The sequence below is a fragment of the Herpailurus yagouaroundi genome, unplaced genomic scaffold (genome assembly GCF_014898765.1).
Source record: "Herpailurus yagouaroundi ecotype Mexico unplaced genomic scaffold, PumYag 100, whole genome shotgun sequence".
Taxonomy (NCBI): Eukaryota; Metazoa; Chordata; class Mammalia; order Carnivora; family Felidae; genus Herpailurus; species Herpailurus yagouaroundi.
In genome coordinates, this window is record NW_024412391.1 from 81,820,106 (window position 1) to 81,829,392 (window position 9,287).

The 9,287-nt window shown below is 36.8% G+C and overlaps 1 protein-coding gene and 1 pseudogene across 5 annotated transcripts in view; one reads left to right on the top strand and one right to left on the bottom strand.

Annotated features, from left to right (window-relative positions):
• The window catches only part of SRPK2 (SRSF protein kinase 2), a 255,446-nt gene that overhangs the window by 215,054 nt on the left and 31,105 nt on the right, over nucleotides 1–9,287 (bottom strand). The window lies entirely within an intron of this gene.
• LOC121028863 (ATP synthase subunit epsilon, mitochondrial-like) lies at nucleotides 1,492–1,720 on the top strand (annotated as a pseudogene).

A 9,287-nucleotide genomic window follows, 5' to 3' on the forward strand; every position in this document is an offset into this window, starting at 1 on the left:
CACACAATATTCTACCAATGTTAAATTTATGCACACACACACACACAACATTCTATCAATGTTAAATTCCCTACGAGTGATAATAACACTGTGGTTGTATTGTAGGAAAACATCCCTTTTCTTAAGAGACATGCTTAATTATTCAGGGGTGAAGTTAATATGTCAGCAGCTCTCAATGTCTACTCCCAAATGACTTAGCAAAGAATAAGTTGTAGGACTGATGGGATGGGGTAGTGTGGATGGTAGGATAAAATATAAATCATTTAGTTTAAAAATTACAAAACCTATCCAAGTATAAATATGACAGTAATATAAATTTAGAGATTAAGTGAAATACCAAGTAGAAACCACACAAAATATTTTCTATAACCTGGCCCTTTGACAGTAAAATTCACATGGGTTTGACAAAAATTAAATAATTTAAGTGATAATTATATATTCATGGGTACCATAAATAATTTAAATTATCATTATATTTTCATGGGGACCAGGTTTTCAAAATATAATAGTTTAAAACTAAGAGAAGGCATTAATCAATGGACTAAAACATAAAACAGTATTTCTACAGACATTTTTAAATTTTTAACTATAAATAATAACAAATGACTCAATATATGAGAATGCAGTTCAAAACAAAAGGAATTACTTTGAATATACCACACACCACTATATTCTACAATAAATTTCAGATGTGTCAAAGAGTTAAATATAAAGAATAACCCATAAAAACAAATACTGATCCTAAAAGCATATCTTACCTTTGGAGAAGAGAAAATTCATCACTAAAGAATGAACAGAGAGACGAGAGATGAAGAGAGAAAAGTTAAATGAGTTCTGACATGTAAACCGTAAATCCTTAAAGTTCATTCGTTCAGCAATTCATTTGACTTACTACAAGTTCATAGAACATTCCAAGCGTGGATGTAAGCCCTGAATTTTCAGAGTTTGAGTAAAATACACATGGCCCCTGACCTCACAGAGCTTAAGTCTAGTAGGAACTGAGCAAACAGCACAAAAAGCAATGGGATGTTCTGGTAAGCACCACAGAGGAAAAGACAGACTGCTCCAAGTAAAGACCTACTGAGGAGGCACTGTACACAGGATGGTCACGAAAGAATTCTCTAAGAAACAGCATCAAAGCTGATACCAGAAGAAAGAACAAGAAACCAGCAAAGCGAAGAGGGAAAACAGCAGCTCAAAAAGGCCAGAGGCAGGAAAGGGCCCAAGAGATCATGAACAATACCAGTGGACAAGGGCAAGTGATAAAGAGGACATTCTAAAGTACCGAGAAAAACACAAGTTCCTACACAACACATCACTGCAAGGGAAGTGTGTACATTCCTGATAGCCACCTGCATTTACCCACCTAACAAAGCTGAATGAAATACAATGACAAAAGTTGGAGAGGATGAGGAAAGAGACAGAACTGTATGCTAGAGTGTTATTTAACCTAAAGACAATCCAGGAGCCAACACTGACACACCTACTCTCATGACATCTTGGTGGCGAGAGGCTGGACCCAGCTACATCCCATACTCCCAGATCTGTGCAAAAGCAGTGAGAGATGTGCTAAGACAGAATTCAAAGCAAATGCTGAGAAGACTTCTGGCAGCACGGTAAAAAGTGTGAAAGTGAAAAAGGGGTAATCTACCCTGACTAAAGCTTGAAATGCTACATTTTCAAGGTGAAGAAGATGTGTGGGTACATGTTACGGCAGAATGAAAACTATCTCACTTCATGGGGAAAAATGCCTGGCTTGTCCTAGACTGACATTGTCGATAAAGTATGGCTCAAAAAATTAAGAAAAATACAGAAAATCTAAAAATAAATGACAGAAACTACAACACTGCTCATATCTTTGGATTTCACATAAGCTTCTATTTCCCAAAAATATTACTCTTCCTCCCCCTAAAACCAAGTGCACAAAATATAGTCACAAGAAATGATCCTTCCAAAATAAAAAAGAAACCACCAAAAAGCCTAAATGTGTGAAAGTACGTAAATTGTAATGGGTTAATTTAAATTAGAAATGTACATGAGCGTAGATTAAAAAGTACCCAAAATACATCAAGTAGTAAATAATGACATTTAGTTTGTATATATGGACAAAACATAAAATGTTTATAACTTTTTAAATGTTTGTATTTGAAGAGACAAATAACATTTTGTAACCATGGACTGCTCTGCTCAAGACTATGTTCAGTTGTATCTTTTTTAAATCAACAGATTAAAGAATTAAAGTATTACAATGACACTCCTATTCCCACTCTTCAGAATTAACAACTGCTAACATTATTTTAAAATAGCTTTTTTTTTTTTTTTTTTTTTCAAGCTAAGCTAACCCTTTAAAATAAACCCTGAGTCCTAACCTCTTCTCCTGGCTCCTAGTGGCAGTTACGTTCTGATGGAAGCCCAAGTGTCCACCTCTGGATACTTTTACGAGAGACAGAGAATCCAAGGGACAGCGCACAGAGAAGCGAATACAGACACACATCCATCAACAATACACGGTACTGGAAACCTTTTATAAATGGCATTATACTTTTCTATCATTTGTCAAACTTGATGCAAGTTTTTCTACAAATATTTTGTACTTATGTCCTTTATACATGCTTTTTAATTCGAAAAATAGGTGTATTTTTCTAGCTGATGTAAGTAACGATAGATCTAATGCATTTACAACATTACAACATATGAATACACTCCCCACTGATTTTTCCCAAGTGTTCTATCACACGGCGTTATAAAATTTCTGGGGTTTTTGTGGGTTTTTAATTTTAATAGAAGCTTATTTTTAGCAAATTAAACAATACTACTTATTAACCAGATTAAGTTTCAAATTAAGCAAAGCAAAAACAAAAATATAACTCAAATCATGATTATCTGTATCCACCAGGTAATAAATCAAATACCTTCATTATCAGTTGTTAAGTACAACTATAAATTAATCATCCAACTATTAAAAACCAATCACAGCTTTAAAAAGAACTGTGTGTATCATACAAAAATAAAATCTGTACATTTTTTTCAAATTAAAAAGCATGTATAAAGGACATAAGTACAAAATATTTATTTGTAGAAAAATATCAAATGTGCCTTATTTATGACTTATACTGTTTTTTCTGAAATTTTCTTAAAAATAAATTCAGATCTTGATTTGTTGCCACCTACTGGTTAAATTCATACTTGAATAATATCATTGCACATTAAAAATTCACTATAGTTAGTATAAAACACTATGTCAAAAATATCATAGTAATGATCTTTATAAAATTTTACTAAGCTGATCTGATAAATTTAGCTTTGGAGACGCTGGTTTTTTTGGAGGGGAGAAGTTTTTAAAGCTACACCATGAGTTAATAATACCTTGACTTTTAAAAATATTCTAACAAAATTTTCATTAGTGTGTTGGGAATGTTTAAAAGTTAAAATACTATCATAATTTGTGAAAAATATAAATCCTTATTTAATTAAAATACTTTCAGAATGTTATTTTATTTACAACGCAAATGTTTATGTGCGTCAGTTTTCCAGAATATTGGAGTTATAGAACTTAAGACACTGTCATCTTTTTTACAGTTAATATGTCAGAATCAGGACCCCCTTCCAAAAAAAAAAGCCCACATGTTACATTTGTTCATTTTGCATTTTAAATATCTTTTCCTCTACAGCAGTCCTTCACCCTCCTTTTTTTTTTTTTTTTTTTTTTTTTAAGTACAACCACTGGATGAAAAATCAGTGGTCCCACTGCACTGTTTTTTAAAACCACTCTTTTACTTAACCATATTTAAAAAGCATAACAAACAGAACACATGGAGTTATTTTTGGATCCCAATTCTAAAAAATCAACTGTAAGAAGTAATTGTGGAAATGTGAATACAAGACTGGGTTTAGATGACCACATTCTAAAGGGGCAGACAGAGAGGGAGACAATCCCGAGCAGGTTCCATGTTGTCAACACCAGTAAGACACTCACCCACCTGAGCCACCCAGGTACCCCAGTGTCTCTTCTTATAAGGGCACTAATCCGATTCTAAGGGCTTCACCCTTATGACCTTATCTAAATCTAACTACTTGCCAAAGGCCCCATCTCCAAACACCATCACTTTGGGGGTTAGGGCTTCAATATCGGAACTTGGGGGGACACAAATCAGTCCACAGCAGTCACTAAAAGATTTGTACATTTTCTTACATAGTCACAAATCATTAGCATATCTAACAAAGTAACAAAACTGAATTTAAGTGACAGGTACTTGCATTTAATATGCTATTAACTCAACTTCTAAGTTTGAAATTTCTCATAATTAAAAAAAAGCTTTAAAAAAGAATGTATGAAACTACTTTTCAATGTAATTCCTATAACCAAAACCGGAATTAAAATGTCTTAAGATAAACAAAGTACTAATCTTAAATTATTACAAGGCAAAAAAAGAAGCTGACTTGAAAATTTGTCTTTGAATAAATTTGGTAAGAACTGTTACAGGATTTTTAAAATAATTTGTCTCACCTAAGAGTGTCAAGCTAAAAATGCTGACCTTACATACTCAATGTTCTAGTTAATTTGTCCAAATTATTTATCTACTTAAATGTCCTCAATTATGAAAAAGATATTATTTTTGGATCCTACTGTAAAGAGAGTATCTTTCCATTATATATCCAATAGGTTATTACTGAAATATTTTTAAATTATTTTTTGTTTGGAATACTTCACTTGCCTTAACTCTTCTTAATTATAATTTTCACAATAGTCTCTGATCTTTCAAATAGACTTTATCATCTGAAAATAATAAGCTTCACTTCTAGTTTGTGTATGTATGTTTTTCTTGTATGACTGCACTGACATTTCTTTTATTTAAAAAAAAATTTTTTTTTTAACATTTATTTATTTTTGAGACAGAGAGAGACAGAGCATGAACAGGGGAGGGGCAGAGAGAGAGGGAGACACAGAATCTGAAACAGGCTCCAGGCTCTGAGCTGTCAGCACAGAGCCTGACGCGGGGCTCGAACTCATGGACTGTGAGATCATGACCTGAGCCGAAGTTGGACGCTTAACCGACCAAGCCACCCAGGCGCCCCTACACTGACATTTCTAAAATAACACTAAGCAGGATGCCTGGGTGGCTCAGTCGGCTAAGCATCCGACTCTTGATCTCAGCTCAGGTCATGATCTCACAGTTCATGAGTTCAAGCCCGGCCTCAGGCTCTGTGACAGCACAGAGCCTGCTTGAGATTCTATCTGCCCCTCCCCCACTCACATACTTGCATGTGCACATGCACACTCTCTCTCTTTCAAGTAAACTTTAAATGTTTATTCATTTATTTTTGAGAGAGAGAGTCTGTAAACGGAGAGGTGCCGAGGGACAGAGGATCCGAAGCAAGCTCTGTGCTGACAGCAGAGAGCCCGATGTGGGGCTCACACTCACAAACCATGAGATCATGACCTGAGCCAAAGTCAGATGTTCAAATGACTGAGCCACCCAGGAGCTCCGAGAATAAGCTTTAAAAAAAAAAAAAAAAAAAAAAAGTATCTACTTAAAATTCTGTGTGACAAAGTGGGAAATGTGCATAAAGAACTGGTACACACCAAAATACGACGGCTATCTCAAGAAAAAGCACTTGGGTAACCGAATTGTAGGCGGAATTAGCCACTTTCTTTCACAGAACATCATCTTTACTTGAAAAAACACCACAAACTATGCTTATTCAGACTTGGCTACATGAAAGACCTTTCTATAAAAAAATAAATAAATAAGCAAGCCTAGCATTTAAAGAAAAACAAATGAAAGAGTATTTGTTGCCAGTGGTAAAATTCAAGCTTTCAAGACAACAGTCTGTAAAACTTCCGTGTGCCACCAGAAGCAGGACAGGTCTCAACGCTTAAAACTCTTCTGATCAGATATTAATGAGCATTACTTTGGGATACAGTTTAACGACATGTGTCAACATCTGAAGTACTGCATGCCTCATTTTCCAGAAGACTGACCCATGATGTTACAAAACCATGTATGGGGCAAAGAGTCATGTAAAGTACGAGAAAAATCAATGGATTTTAATGTGACAGTATGAAAAGCTCATCAATATGGGTTTAGATTCCACAACACCACCTTTCTTCCAACACCTGCCCACTTGCCAAGTGTCAGTGTAGTCACAATGAATACCTATGATTATCTAAAAAGTCTATTAAAACACTCTTCCAACTACCTATCTGTCCATGGCCACATCTTCTTCATATGCTTACTTCAAATATATCACAACAGACTGAATGAAGAAGTAAACGTGAGAATCCGTCTTCTACTAAGTCAGATGTTAAAGGCCACTTCTCTCAATGTTTTGAAAGTTAGTTTTCATTTTTTAAAAAATGTTATTTATGTGACCATTTTTTATTTTTGTTTTTTTAATGCTTATTTATTTACTTTGAGAGAGTGAGAGACAGAGGCAAGGGCAGAAAGAGAGGGGGAGAGAGAACCCAAGCAGGCTCCACACTGTCCGCAGAGCCTGACGCAAGTGTCCATCTCCGGGAACCACAAGAGTTTGCGATCTGAGCCGAAATTAAAAGTCAAAAGCTCAACTGAGACACCCAGGCATCCCTGTTTGTTTGTTTGTTTGTTTGTTTAATGGTGAATGTTTCACTTCCTACTCTGTGGCCTATCAGTGTTAAAATTACTTTACTCCGTCAATCACAGACGTGTACAACAACAAATACAAAATGAGAGAACTTCCACAAAAAGGATGGCCATTCTCCAACGAGATTTTTTACAGATTTCTGCTCACAAAACAGTCCTCCGCTGGAAAGAAAATCGTATCATCAGGAGAAATACATTAAAACCAGACAAAATAATATGTAAGAAAAGTACATATGTTCACATATCGATTTTCAAAGCAATTCTGGACCCTTCACACATTTTACCTCAGCTGTATGGCAGAAAGGTTAAGCATCAATTTGTCACAGACAACTCCATTCGGAAACAGAGGGGGAGGTTTGTGAGACAGTCACAGGGGTGCACACAGGGCCAAAGGGAAGGCCAACGGTGCAGAGAAGGGTCGGGATGGAGACAGCCCTGGATGATCTTGACCACATTGTCTGGGTCCTACTCCAAAAGGGCAGGATCTCCAGTCACTGGGCACAGGGTTCAAATTCTAGGAAGGAAGCTCCAGGTCTGGATCAAGTCAGGTGCCTGCGGGAGGACAGAGGATACGCTCCACCCCTCTACCCGCACTTTTCCCAGCACTCTCAATACTGAATGATCCAGCAAAATGAAAAAAGGGTGTCCTTTTCACAAGGTGATGAAATGACCAACAGCAAAGAAACAACACATGCCCGCCAGGCAAGGTGAAGTTACTGTGGTTTTGAAACACGCTTGAGTTTTGTCATTGACATTCTAGAAATCCACTACATTTGACATAAACATAAAACCACACGAGAAGACGACACACAAGAAAATAGATAGCAGTCCAGTTTCTTACTAATCCTCCACATCCTCATTTCTTCCTGGTCACCACATAGATATGTAATTACATACACCTCCTCCAACTAGTATAATAAAGCACCCATACTCAATTACTTACCAAATGTTCCCTGGACTCTAAGACATAATTAAATGATTTCCTTCCAAAGACTACCCTCCCTGAGCTTATACTTAAGAGTAAACAAAGTCGGGGCGCCTGGGTGGCGCAGTCGGTTAAGCGTCCGACTTCAGCCAGGTCACGATCTCGAGGTCCGTGAGTTCAAGCCCCGCGTCAGGCTCTGGGCTGATGGCTCAGAGCCTGGAGCCTGTTTCCGATTCTGTGTCTCCCTCTCTCTCTGACCCTCCCCCGTTCATGCTCTGTCTCTCTCTGTCCCAAAAATAAATAAACGTTGAAAAAAAATTTTTTAAAAAAAAAAAGAGTAAACAAAGTAACTTAAAGTGCCAAAACAACTGAAGAACATACGATACACTATCGACCAATTTGTCTTCCATAGACAAGTACTGCAAGTAAGTTCTTCCCATGCAATCAAATTAACCCTCACAGCAATCTCACAAAGCAAAAACAATGGCTCTCGCTCAGGAGTGATTTTGATATGCCCCCCACGCAATGCCCAGAGACCTCTGGCAACGACTGGAGACCTTTTCCATCATCAGGCTGATTAGCTGCGACGAGCATCTGCAGTGCCAAGGCTGAAAAATGCTGTCGGTAATCATTCTCCATTTCACTGACAAAACAAGTTCAGAAAAAGTGATTTTTTTTGCCCAATCCATGACACCCAAGAAGTAGTAAAGCTGCAGTTTAAACCTAGGTCTAATTCCAGAATCCACAATCATAACCATGATTTATGTAGGCTCAAATTATAATAAAATAAAAAGCTGAAATTAAAAAATATATACTAATAACAACATCAAAAAATATTAAATACTTAGGAATAAATCTGACCAAAGATGTGTAACACCTGTACACTGAAAACTAGAAAATATTACTGAAAAGAATTAAAGACAACCTAAATAAAGGTAGAAACATATGTTCATGGACCACAGATTCAGTACTGCTAAGATGTTACTTCTCCCCCAAATTTATCTATAGATTCAATGCAACCCCAATCTAAATAAGCACTTTTTGGTAGAAACTGACAAGCTGATCCTACAACTCATGGAGAAATACAAAGGATCTAGAATAACCAAAAAAAAACTTTGAAAAACAACAAATATGGAGGACTTAAACCACCGGACTTCAAGAATTATTATAAAAGCTACAGTAATCAAGACAGTAAAATATCAACAGAGATGAAAAGGTCTATAATCAAGAGGACAGATTCAAGTCCGGAAAGAGAACACACATATGTGGTCAATTAATGTTCAACAAAAAAAACAAAGGCAATTCAGGGAAGAAAGAATAGTCTTTTCTACAAAAAGTGCTGGAGGGGCACCTAGCTGGCTAGGTCAGTACAGCACGGAACGCTTGATCTCAAGGTTGTGGGTTCAAGCCCCACACTGGGTATAGAGATTAATTAAAAATAAAATCTTCACCCACATTTGTACTTAAAAAAAAAATTTGCTTATCTAGCTTCTGATTTAAAATACTGAAAGTAAGGGTGCCTGGGTGGCTCAGTCAGTTAAACATCCAACTCTTGGTGTCAGCTCAGGTAACAATCTCACCATCTGTAAAGTCTGAGCCCCGCATCAGGCTCCACACTGACAGTGCAGAGCTGGCTTGGGATTCTCTCGATCTCCCTCTCTCTCTCTGTCCCTCCCCCACTAGCTTTCTCTTTCTCTCTCTCTCTCTCTCTCTCTCTCTCTCTCTCTCTCTCTCTCTCT